General features: G+C 36.0%; 1 pseudogene; it reads left to right on the top strand.

Annotated features, from left to right (window-relative positions):
• LOC149255834 (putative carotenoid cleavage dioxygenase 4, chloroplastic) overlaps positions 1 to 12,796 on the top strand; it is a 103,871-nt pseudogene that overhangs the window by 26,285 nt on the left and 64,790 nt on the right.

Below are 12,796 nucleotides of genomic sequence, written 5' to 3'. Positions count from 1 at the left end.
TAATTATGTAGAAGAACAAGTGTATCATATAGAATTATTTTGTAGATATTGTGTGATTTAGATTTGTATGATTATGAATATATAGTGCTTTTGGATATATTTTTGGTTTTATTTCGAAATAACAAGTATTTTATTGTGGAAAACAAAAACCTTATAAAATTAAAAATAAAATAAAAAATTCTCTTTAACAACTTATAAATATGTTTAAATAAAGTTTGTTTGGGGTAGTTTAATCGGCAATGGCCATGGAAATGAAGTCTCTCCCACGAGAAAGTCTTAGGCTCAAAACTTTTGGTATTATATAATAAAAATGAAAAGTATAAATAAGATTAAATGATTATTTTAATATATAAAGACTAAAATTATCTATATATTTTTTGGTTCCTATTCATGATATGGTACAATATATATATTTTATAATATTAAATTTATTTTGTTTATTTTTTTTAATATATAAAGACTAAAATTATCTATATTGTTATTGGTTCCTATTCATAGTATGATACCACGTACCTTTTAAAAAATTAAATTTATCATGTCACTCAAACCCAAATAATTTTGTCATAAATATTATATATATTGTCATTTATGTCAACTACAATGTCTTTGATGTCAAAAGTAGTGTTGTCCAAATTTGTAGTAAATTTGATTTCAAAAGTAGTGTTATTTATCATGCCACTCAAACCCAAATAATTTTGTCATAAATATTACATATATTGTCATTTATGTCAACTACAATGTCTTTGACATCAAAAGTAGTGTTGTCTAAATCTGTAGTAAAAATGATGTGAAAAGTAGTGTTATTTATCATGCCACTCAAACCCAAATAATTTTGTCATAAATATTATATATATTGTCATTTATGTTAACTACAATGTCTTTGATGTCAAAAGTAGTGTTATTTATCATGCCACTCAAACCCAAATAATTTTGTCATAAATATTATATATATTGTCATTTATGTCAACTACAATATCTTTGATGTCAAAAGTAGTGTTGTCCAAATCTGTAATAAGAATGATGTCAAAAGTAGTGTTGTCCAAGTCTGTAGTAAAATATAAAATATGTTTATTAAAGTAAGTGTTGTAGTGCACATGGAAATTGAGGCTCAAGTGGATCCAAACTGAAATCAAGCAACAAAGGGCATTGTAGATAAGATGGAAAAAAACTTTATGTTTTCATAATGAACAAAATTTGGTGTTACATGGAATGGAACGACCACAAGGAACAAAATTTGGCATTTCTTTTGACGTGCCTGCACGAAACAAATTTGGTGTTTCTCCAGGGCAAAGGAAAATTAAAAGAAAAGCATGACGTCGATACAAATGATGTAGTTTTGTATGAAATAATGGTTGAAAATATTGAAACTAAATTTTGGTGTTTTACCGTGACATTTTGCCCTCCTAAATCTTGGCCCCTATAATCATGATTAAACCAAAAATAACGTGCACTAAACAGGATTAGCAGTGCTTAAGTATACAGAGGTACTAGAGCACCAGGTACCAAATTGAGCATAAAGCACTTCGCTGATATAATGTGGCAACTGGTATGACATGGAATCTAGCATGGTGCGGCACTTTCACGTGGATGTCAAGTGGTAGATTCGATGGCGTGGTGATGGGAGGTAATGACATGTGGTAGGTAGACGTGGCACTTTTAATAGGATAAATACATGAATGGAAAGTGACATGTGGGAGAGATATCAGCGCTCAAACACATCACATCATAGGTTCTGAATGGTTGAAGCAAAGGTCGTAGCAAGTGACTTGGTAGGTTACGTAAAGTCTTAAGTGACATGTGGGAGAGATATCAGCGCTCAAACACATCATAGGTTCTGAATGGTTGAAGCAAAGGTCGTAGCAAGTGACTTGGTAGGTGACGTAAAGTCTTACATTAGGATAGATACAGCAACTCATTTGGTATGTGATGTAAAGTTTTATATTAGTTTAATAAGATTTTTATATTAAATTTCAATTTTTTTTGTGTTTTATAAGTTTTTGATGGTGCTGAATTTATTTCTGTTATCAAAAATACAATTCAAACACTGCTTTTACAAGAATTTTTGAAAACTTTTTACCTGAATTCTGGCCACTATTGGTCATCCAAACAATTCCCCGGCCTCCATAAACAACTCCATGAGATACCAAAATTTCGAGCAACAACAGAGCGTAGTTTTTATGTAAGAAGCCAAAGCTGATATCTTATATGACTTGCCAAGTGTAATGTCGCAGTGATGAGGTTGCAAAAAAAGACCACATGGCATTCCATGATTGGTCTACCATGGAATGATGTTGCAAACTAGGAGTCTCAGGGCTTGTCCCAGGGTTGTGTTTTGCTAAGTTTTTCTGTGTATTTGGTTTTGGCCAAAATGGCCCCAAAAACCAAGGCTTTACACTAAAATAATGAATATCCAAGGTTCACCCTGAGTGAGGCCCATACCGAGCTACTTAAATATGGAGAGGTCGAAATAATCATATAATGGAGCAATTCAGTATGTGATGTTCTAGTGTTAATAAAAAATTTACATCGACTACAAGATTGGAAAGTGGGCTATGAAAACGGCATTAACTGACAAGTATTGGGGTACCAGAGTATTGGGCACAAGAAGGAATGCTCGTTAAAGTAATCTGGTATGACGGGGAAACAACTATCAGTTCCAGCAAATGGCAAGGATTTCTATCAGCAAAAGTTCGTTCTATCGTGCTCAGAAGTATGTTGGTACAGGGACGATTAGAAAGAAGAATATAGAATGCCTCTGGTATCCTATATGGAGACTAGACGAGATCGTGATAATTGTGGCCAATTCTTACCTAGTGAGCAAGTTCCGGAGAGAACCCATCTGGTCCATTCCATCCACAGTAGAGAAAGTTCGCATAAATTTGAGAAACGAGATTGTATCCAGAAAGCCAACTCGACTTTGATATGTTGAAAGCGACGACTACCAAGGAGTGCGTGATCGCTTCGAGTGCTTATGGTGACGGGTGCTTCGGCAGTGAGCCGTTCTTCGTGGCCCGGAGTTCGGATCCAAATGCAGAGGAGGACGACGGGTACATCGTGCCTTTTACCCATAACGAAGGTACCAGGATTTCTAGTTCTAGTTTTGTGGTGATGGACGCGCAATCTCCGACCCTTGAAATCGTGGCCTCCGTTAATCTACCTGCTGAGTTCCGTACGGTTTCCGTGGCCTTTTCATTAGCGAGGCTGACTTAGCAAACCAAAACTAATTCCGAGGTTAATTTTCAAATATAAATAGAAATAAATTATCATATTTTCGAATTCAAGCTTTTGTGATCTATATTACATTAAAAAAAGTTTTTCAGTAGAAATTACATAGGGGAAAATTTTCCTCATGCATTTTGAACCAGCGAATATAGTTCATCATCACGACTAGATATTGTCATCTAATTTTAAAAAAGAAAAAACTATAATTACCTGTAAGGCCTTAAGGCCTTTCTCTTTGGGAGGAATTCCTTTAGCTGCCACTTTGCACTTTTCAGCACCCTTTGATTGAATGCTAGACGATTCAAAAAATTTCGACCATTGGATCCACCACCGAGTCCTGTAAACCGATTTCTTCAATTGTCAACCAATTACTTCATTTACGCCGTGAAATGTGAATTATGTTCAGTCATTGGGTGCCATGAATGGAAAGGTCATGTGTTGTTGCAAGCATTGAAACACGTGCTTAATATTTTTTTCTTTCTGGTCTCTAAGTTTAGATAGGGTTTTCATCTCTTGAGGAGCAGAATTGCATTGATCGTTGACCAGGATTTTGAAGCCAACTTCATTGATTCTTTATGTTTCGCCTTTTGCAACATTTCAAAAAATAACGAAAAAAGAGATGGGATATCGCGATCTATGCAAAGTCCAACGCCGATGGAGCCTTTCCGTGGTCTCAAGGATGGCGTTAAAGTGCCTTTTGTTGGGGAAATCAGGTGGGTGGTTTTGAAGGATGCAAGGAAAGAATCACTATGAAATCCAAATAATTTGACTTGAAAATCAAAATCCAATTGCAAACTCTAACGAGGACGAAGACGATCTCGTTCAATTTCAACATATTGGTGATCATTTTATTATACATTGTTTTTATGGGGTTCATATTGCTGCGATTTGGAAGCCCCATAAAAAAAAGTGATCATCCGATAGAAGAAGAACTAAACATAATTTAACTACATAATTATTGTGTTGAAATTGATGTATGTTCACATAGTTACTCTAATAGCATGCATTATGGTAACGTTTGTGGTGATATTAGTGGTATTGTTTTTCTTTGGTATTGGAATTATGGTTTCAATTCATTTGTGTATTATGGTTAGAGCAATCAGAGTTTGAGTGACATGAGGCTTGCAACTCCTGTCGATGGGAACGGTGTGGGGATTTCCGAGGAGGAGGTGCAAAAGCTATCTGCCTTTGAATATAAACATGGAGGTATGTATATTATGTTACATAGAATGCTTCGTGATGATGCTAACAACAATGATGATAGGATTGAGAATGGATTATGGATGCATCAATTTGATTGTTCAGAGTGCTTGGATGGATTTTAGAGGGGTGAGACATGTAGGTTGTTGCCTCTTTGTAGGCACACATTTCATGCATAATGTGTGGATTGATAAGAACCCCTTATGTCCCATTTGTAGGACCAATGCTTAGCAACATGGTGGAGAAAGAGGGACAGTGGTGATGGAGAATGTGTTAGAGTTGGCCCAAGTTGGGGGATGCCAGATAGGGAGTGAGACTAGAGATATTGCTATTGGGGTTGCTCTACAAGGAGGGTTAAAAGAAGAGAGTTGGCTTGGTTTTCATCAGTCTAAGATGTATAATTTGGTGTCCAATCCACCTTCATCATCAAGATCTTTTCCTATTGATGAACATATGTGGAATTTGATGTCAACTGCATTATTTCCATCGTCATTGTAGAACAACCGTTGCAGTACATATCTAATGATGATGATGATGGAGCTGGTGTGATGGTTATTGATGTTCTGAACATTAATCAGAGCCAAAGCCATGATAGCCACAATGAGAATCAAAATTCATGCAAGTTGATAACAACTCCAATCCCATCTTGTAGAGCCAATGATGATGATGGTATGAGGGGTTTTAGTGTTTTGAGTCCAAGCCAAATCCATAATCAGAACTAGAATTCATACAATTCGATGTCGATACTAATGCCATCTTGCAGACTTCCCAACGATGGTGTGATGAATAATGCCATTTTTATAGCTAGTGAGAGCGAGAGTCAAAATCAAATTGTGTGTGACTATACATTTTCTCTACTACTTCATTGCAAACCTCCTCGTGATGAGGGTATGAGAGTCATAGGTGTTACATTCCCTGTTGAGAATCATATCCAAAGCCTAGCTTGGTATGAGGATGGTATGGCATGATGCCTAAATGGGTTCTACTGCAACCTTAACTTGTTATGATGGATGTAAAAATACAAGCCAATCATCAGTCTCTCTTTTCATCTAGGTGACTAGCTTTCTTTGGTTAATAAGGGCATCTATAGAAACATAGAGCACTTAATGCAAACCCACGAACTCAAAGTTCCGACCAATCTAATAGTTATCCCCAAGGATTTTCTGCTATTGCACTAGACTGTGAGATGGTCGGCGGTGGTCATGATGGAACCCTTGAGCTTTGTGCGTGAGTTTGCTTGGTTGATGAAGATGAAAATTTGGTCTTCCACACTTATGTCAAGCCACAAACTCTAGTTACAGATTACAGATCATATTTTTCATTTACGGCTTCTTTATCTAATTCTGGCTTAGCGCTTGCTAAACTTATCTCATTGGATTAGGTTAGGTCACATTGCATGACCGAAGCACCTAATTGGTTATGTTATTTGTAGGCATGATGTCAGTGGCATCAAACCTGAGCATCTAATAGATGCACTACCACTAAAGCAAGTGCAAGAGAAAATTAAGATGGTCTTATACAATGGAGAAACAATCTGGCGTGCTCGTTTAAAAAGAGGAAGAGCAAAGGTTCTTGTAGGACATGGTTTGGATCATGATTTGCAATGCTTGGCAATGGAATATCCTGGTCATTTAATTAGCTAACTTGGTTATATATGTGTGTATGTGTTGTATGATACAAAAAAGAATCCCAAGCAGTTCTCACTACAGATGAAGCTCTTTTTGGTAGATTCAGGGAGTTTGCAGGTTGCATGGAATGGGCCCTCAAGAATTCTTGATCATACTTGTGAGAAATTATAAGCTATCTCAATAGACTTTTCTGTCCTGGAGATTCCCAAGAGAAGGTCCTGGTTTGGTGTTTTGGTGTGGACTTACATTTACAAGGATTAGGGTCCAAACAATCCATCTTGCCGCTCTTCAATGAAATATATTCATTACATCGCTGCTATACAATCCATGCCTTCACCTCTTGGTTGGGTTTGAGGTTGTTTATGAAAGTAAAGAGACTGTAGGATTTAAATTCTTTCTTCCAAAGTAATCTTCTATTTGTATTTATTTTTTATACTTCAATGCCATCTAGAGTGCCTTTCCATGTTTAACCTCTTGAATGGGAGAGATTGTGTGTATTGTCTTTATACAGTTGAGTGTATAGAACAAGGGCCTTTATCCTATCTTGAAATCTCTCTTCTGCATCATCTGGATGGTGTGTGAGGAATAAATGCTTAGAATTTCTTAAAAGATTAATGTGCAGATACACTAGCCAATATTCATCTTTAACTTGGGATATCCCATGCACTCTGAGGTATCAAATTCTTGAAGCTGCAAATCTCAATAGATTCACAACTTCCTAAAGACTAATAAAAAAAGTTTCCATGGTTGAGAGAAAAAATTAGTAAATTTAACCACAATTGGGAAGCTATGATATGTCCAAGCTAGAGACTAAAAAAGAAAACCTACCACACAGAAAATTTGCACCTTGGCACCCTTTCTCTTCTTGTAATGCTTTTAATGACATCCCTTATATTTCAATCTGTCCATGATCTCCAAAAGGGGTTCAATTTCTTCTAAAACATCTTGAAAATGTCTTTGTCTACTATTTGGCTGGTTATTTTTGGCTGAAGTAGCATCAATGCTGTAAGGGCTGTAAGGCGCCTTGTCCTTGCTAGAGCTACTACCTTGCATACCTAAAGAAGAAAATTGCTTGAATTTGGATTGGAAAGATACACTAGCACATATTCATCTTTAACTTGGGATATCCCATGCACTCTGAAGTATCAAATTCTTGAAGCTGCAAATCTCAATAGATTCACAACTTCTTAAAGACTAATTGAAAAAGTTTCCATGGTTGAGAGAAAAAATTAGTAAATTTAACCACAATTGGGAAGCTATGATATGTCCAAGCTAGAGACTAAAAAAGAAAACCTACCACACAGAAAATTTGCACCTTGGCACCCTTTCTCTTCTTGTAATCCTTTTAATGACATCCCTTATATTTCAATATGTCCATGATCTCCAAAAGGGGTTCAATTTCTTCTAAACCATCTTGAAAATGTCTTTGTCTACTATTTGGCTAGTTATTTTTGGCTGAAGTAGCATCAATGCTGTAAGGGTTGTAAGGCGCCTTGTCCTTGCTAGAGCTACTACCTTGCATACCTAAAGAAGAAAATTGCTTGAATTTGGATTGGAAAGTAATTGAAAATCCAGATCCTTGATCAAGAGATATGCTGCTTGATATTTGTTGAGTCCAGGCATCATCAATAAAATTATGATCTCTATATTCATCTTCATCTTCATCTTTCACAGAAATCTGACTTGCTTTTATTTGGGTTTTCCCACGGGGGATTCATTAAGTGAACCTATGACATATCACGCGCATTCATGGCATATTAAACAATACCTTTAATTTGACCACATATTGAAAAATCCCTCTAAAAATCATATTATTTAAACCCCTACCAATATGAGCCTAATACAACTTCGCAATTTAAAAAAGCCCTAGTTTCACTAGATATTGTAGGTATCCATTTTTTCATTAACATTTTTTATACCCGTTTATATTTTTCGTTAAATTTAAGCTCCATTTTTTAGATTTTCCAATATAAAAACCCTTTATCCCTATATATCCCCCATTATATGATGTCATTTTTTCCTCAATATATATCCCCCAATATGAACCCATGTGGTATGATATTTCTCCCCCAGTGAATCCCCCGTGGGTTTTCTCACCTTGTCAAAGTTTCCAAATTCTATATCTGATACAGGAGAATCCCAGGTAGTTCTCACTATAGATGAAGCTCTTTTTGGTCGATTCAGGGAGTTTGCAGGTTCCCCTCATGCTTTCTTGATTGTACTTGTGATAAATTCTAAGATATCTCAATAAACTTTTTTGTCCTAGAGATGCCCATGAGAAGACCCTAGTTTGGTGTTCTGGTGTGGACTTACATTTACAATGATTAGGGTCCAAACAATCCATCTTGCTGCTCTTCAATGAAATACAATCATTTCATCGGTGCTATGAAATCCATGCCTTCACCTCTTGGTTGGGTTTAAGGTTGTTTATGAAAGTAAAGATTCTGTAGGATTGTAATTCTTTTTTCCAAAGCAATTTTCTATTTGTATTTATTTTTCATATTTCAATGCCATCTAGAGTGCCTTTCCGTGTTTAGCCTCTTGAATGGGAGAGATTGTTTGTATTGTCTTTATATAGTTGAGTGTATAGAACAAGGGCCTTTATCCTGTCTTGAAATCGCTCTTCTGTATCATTTGAATGGTGTGTGAGGAATAAATGCTCAGAATTTCTTAAAATATTAATGTGCATATACACTAGCACATATTCAACTTTAACCTGGGATCTCCCATGCACTTTGAGGTATCAAATTCTTCAAGCTGAAAATCTCAATAGATTCACAACTGCTTAAAGACTAATAAAAAAAGTATCAATGGTTGAGAGAAAAAATTAGTAAATTTAACGACAATAGGGAAGCTATGATATGTCCAAGCTAGAGACTGAAAAAGAAAACTTTCCACACAAAAAATTTGCACCTTGGCACCCTTTCTCTTCTTGTAATTCTTTTGATGATATCCCTTGTATTTCAATCTGTCCATGCTCTCCAAAAGGGGCTCAGATTCTTCTAAACCATCTTTCAAATGTCTCTCTACTATTCGGCCAGTTATTTTTGGCTGATGTAGCATCAATGCTGCAAGGGCTATAAGGCGCGTTATCCTTTCTAGAGCTACCACCTTGCATACCTAAAGAAGAAAAGTGATTGTATGAACTATTTGATAATTTGGATTAGAAAGGAATTGAAAATCCAGATCCCTGATTAAGAGATACTCTACTCGATATTTGTTGAGACCATGGACCATCAATAACATTATGATCTTTATATTCCTATTCATCTTTCATAGAACTCTGACTGGCTTTTATTTGGGTTTTCCTCACCTTGTCTGAGTTTCCAAATCCTATATCTGATATAGGAGAATCCCAAGTATTTCTCACTATAGATGAAGCTCTTTTTGTTAGATTCAGGGAGTTTACAGGTTGCATGGATTGGGCCCTCATGAATCCTTGATTGTACTTGCGATAAATTCTAAGCTCTCTTGATAGACTTTTATGTCCTAGAGATGCCCAAGAGAAGACCTTGGTTTGGTGTTCTGGTGTGGACTTACATTTATAAGGATTAGGGTCCAAACAATCCATCTTGCTACTCTTCAATGAAATATAGTAATGAACTGATTTAAAGTTAGAAAAATGGGAATCCTTAACAAGCATTGCATTTGACATGTCTATGGCAGATATAAGATAGTTTTCCAAGAGAGCGGGAGCAGAATCCCCATTTGAAGGAGACCTAGAAATTGACGACTTGTTGAAGGTAGATGAAGGGCTATCTGGGAATGGATAACAAATATGAAGTCCAAGATCTGCACTTCTAGAGACAATCAGAGGACTATAGTAAGGATATGTTTTGGGAGCAAACTCCACACTCTTTGTGGAAAACCTTCTACTATTGTTATCAACAAAATCAGAGATTCCCCACTTGTAATTCTCGTAGAAGTTCGAATCATAACTTTTTTGAGAATGCAAAACTTGAAATGCTTGAGAAGGATAAGTCTTTTTACAAAGTTCAATCATTTCCTCTTCATCTTCTTCCCAGATTGATTCAAGATCAGAATTTGTTTTGTATCCAATATGGGTTGAATTAGAGACGAGAAATTTTCATATTTCATTAAAAGATAATCAAGCAAGACATGCTTTTGCGTTGGGGCTTATGTTGTTTGCAATCATAAACATTCTGTATGATTGAAAATTTTCCTACCCAGTGTTCAATTTCATTTTGCATCAGTGCTATACAACCCATGCCTTCACCTCTTAGTTGGGGTTTAAGGTTGTTTATGAAAGTAAAGATTCTGTAGGATTTCAATTTTTTCTTCCAAAGTAATCTTTTGTTTGTATTTATTTTATACTTCAATGCCATCTAGAGTGTATTTCCTTGTTTAGCCTCTTAAGTGGGAGAGATTGTTTATATTGTCTTCATGCAATTGAGCGTACAAAAATATTATTAATAAAATTTTAAATATCCATCTCCAGTGCTTTCTTCTACCTGTATTTTTTTCTTTAGTGTGTGGCCATCTAGAATGCCTTTCCTTGTGTAAAAATCTTGAGCGAAAGAGAATCTTGTCAGTGCAAATATTTAAATACATTTACAATACTGATTTGTTGGGTTGTTGGTTTTTCTCTGCTCCACATTTTCTAGTTGATGTGTCCATGTAAATTGAATTTCTGAGGTTCGTTGGGCTCAAAGACTTCACTAATTTGTTTGCGACCTTCATTTTGCATGGTTTGAATGAATTATTTGGGCCAGAGATTGTGGTAATGATTATAATATATTGTTGTTGCAACATTTGTGGAATTTGATCTTTGACCTTTATTATACGCACAAATCCCCTAGGGTATCTATTGCGTGTATGTGGACAAGCAAGTTTATTATCCTTTTTCTTTTCCTTTTGTAACATGAATCTACAACATATAGGATATTGTTTAGAGTATTTCTAGTTGCTAACTAGAGTTTTTCCTTGTTTTAAGATTAAAAGATTCAATTACGTCTACAATTATTGTTAGATATAGGATGAAGGTCATTACTCTACTCCCTAATTTTAAGGGAGACCTGCCAACTTAAGCTTTTTTTATATAACTATGAATGAATTGAATTGGATGCAGGCCCATTTGGGACTGAAATTTGTTCTTTTAGGTCAGGTTGACTATTATAAAATTAAAAGATTCAATTACGTCTACATTTCTTGTTAGATATAGGATGAAGGTCATTACTCTAATCCCCAATTTTAAAGGAGATTTTCTAGCTCAAGCTTTTCTATATAACTATAGATGAATTGAATTGGATGCAGGCCCAATTGGGGCTGAAATTTATTCTTTTAGGTCAGGTTGACTAAATGTTGATGAAATTTGTTCTTTTAGGTGAGGCTGACTAAATGTTGATATTATATAACTAGATTATATAATAGACTATCTTGGTTATCATTTATAATGATTGTGAATGTTCCTTTTAACTCTGTTTTGTGGGTCAAAGTGTTTAGGGTGTTTTTTGTTTGATTTTATGGGAAATTGCTTTGAGAAACACTCCCAGAGGTAGGGAGGTATGGTGTATTACATGAGCTATTTTGGTTTTAGAGGTAAGGGGTTGTATTTGGCTTATGCGCTAGATCATAGGGGTATCTATTTTTCCAAAATCGTACAGGACTTGCTCCCCACTTCATCCCTTGTTTGAAATGTGCTAGTTTGGTTGAATTTATATTATTAATGCTAAAAATTGAGTGGAATTCACAGAATGTTATGTGGCTCTGATTGTGAAAGTTATGGGTTCATTACGTCTTAAAAAAAACATCAACACCAGAGAGATCGTTGGCTCGTGTACAATGTAATCGCTTCAAAGCCTTGGAGAGGATCGAAAGGCTCGTCGAAGCCGAAAATGTGGCGCCATCTGTTCTGGCTTGAAAATCACTGGATCATGCACAAGTCTACTTAATCCGTTCCTGGCACCAGCAACCTGCATTTACTTAGCCATAGGATCTCTAGATGTTCCATCCACTCCACACCCCTTCGAACGGGGCAACCATTATAAAATATTTCACAGCGGTCATCAGTTTCCCGTCTCAGCGGGCCTAAGGAATCACCATATTGCAAAGAGAAGGTTCGCATCTTTCTCATGGCCCCGATGTCCACGGCTTGTAAAATTCTTTACTTATTGAGTCCCTATTAAAGGTTATTGATAGATGTTGGAGCAGGTTCAAATCAAAGAAATTCACCCATCCAAAGCCACTGGCTATTGCTTTCCTGTTGCATACGACGCGTTTCAACCTCAACGTTTGTAAAGAGTAGAGCTTCGATAATCCATAAGGTAATGGCTCCAAATTTCTGTAGCCCTGCACATTCACCTTGGACATCATCATAACAAGTAATCGTAATAAATTTCGATGCGGCCAATGACGTGTTATGGTCTATCCGCTTCTTTCAGGCGCCTCACCTGCAATTCATGCGATAGTGAGGTGAGGGTGATTTGATTATGAGTGGTAGCATATACCTTTCTTAAACGAGTGTGGCATCGATCTTCCACCGTTGCAAATCTGATTTATTTATGAGGTTTTATTGGCCTAATTCATGATTCACATTGCAAGTGGAATAGTTTCCGCAGTAGTTATTGGTCTTGTTGTCATGAGTTACGTTGTTTTTTTGTTAAATAGTTTGTGGAGGTGTAGAACTAGTTATTGAACAGAGAAATGTAGTTTAAATTAGTGGTTTTCATGATTCACTTTGCAAGTGGAAGAGTTTCCGCCGTGGTTATTGGTTTTGTTGTCTTGAG

The sequence above is a fragment of the Pinus tabuliformis genome, chromosome 7 (assembly GCF_031772625.1).
Source record: "Pinus tabuliformis cultivar Carrire ecotype Pingquan chromosome 7, CPIR1, whole genome shotgun sequence".
NCBI classification, from domain to species: Eukaryota; Viridiplantae; Streptophyta; class Pinopsida; order Pinales; family Pinaceae; genus Pinus; species Pinus tabuliformis.
This window is presented reverse-complemented; position numbering and strand designations above follow the sequence as displayed.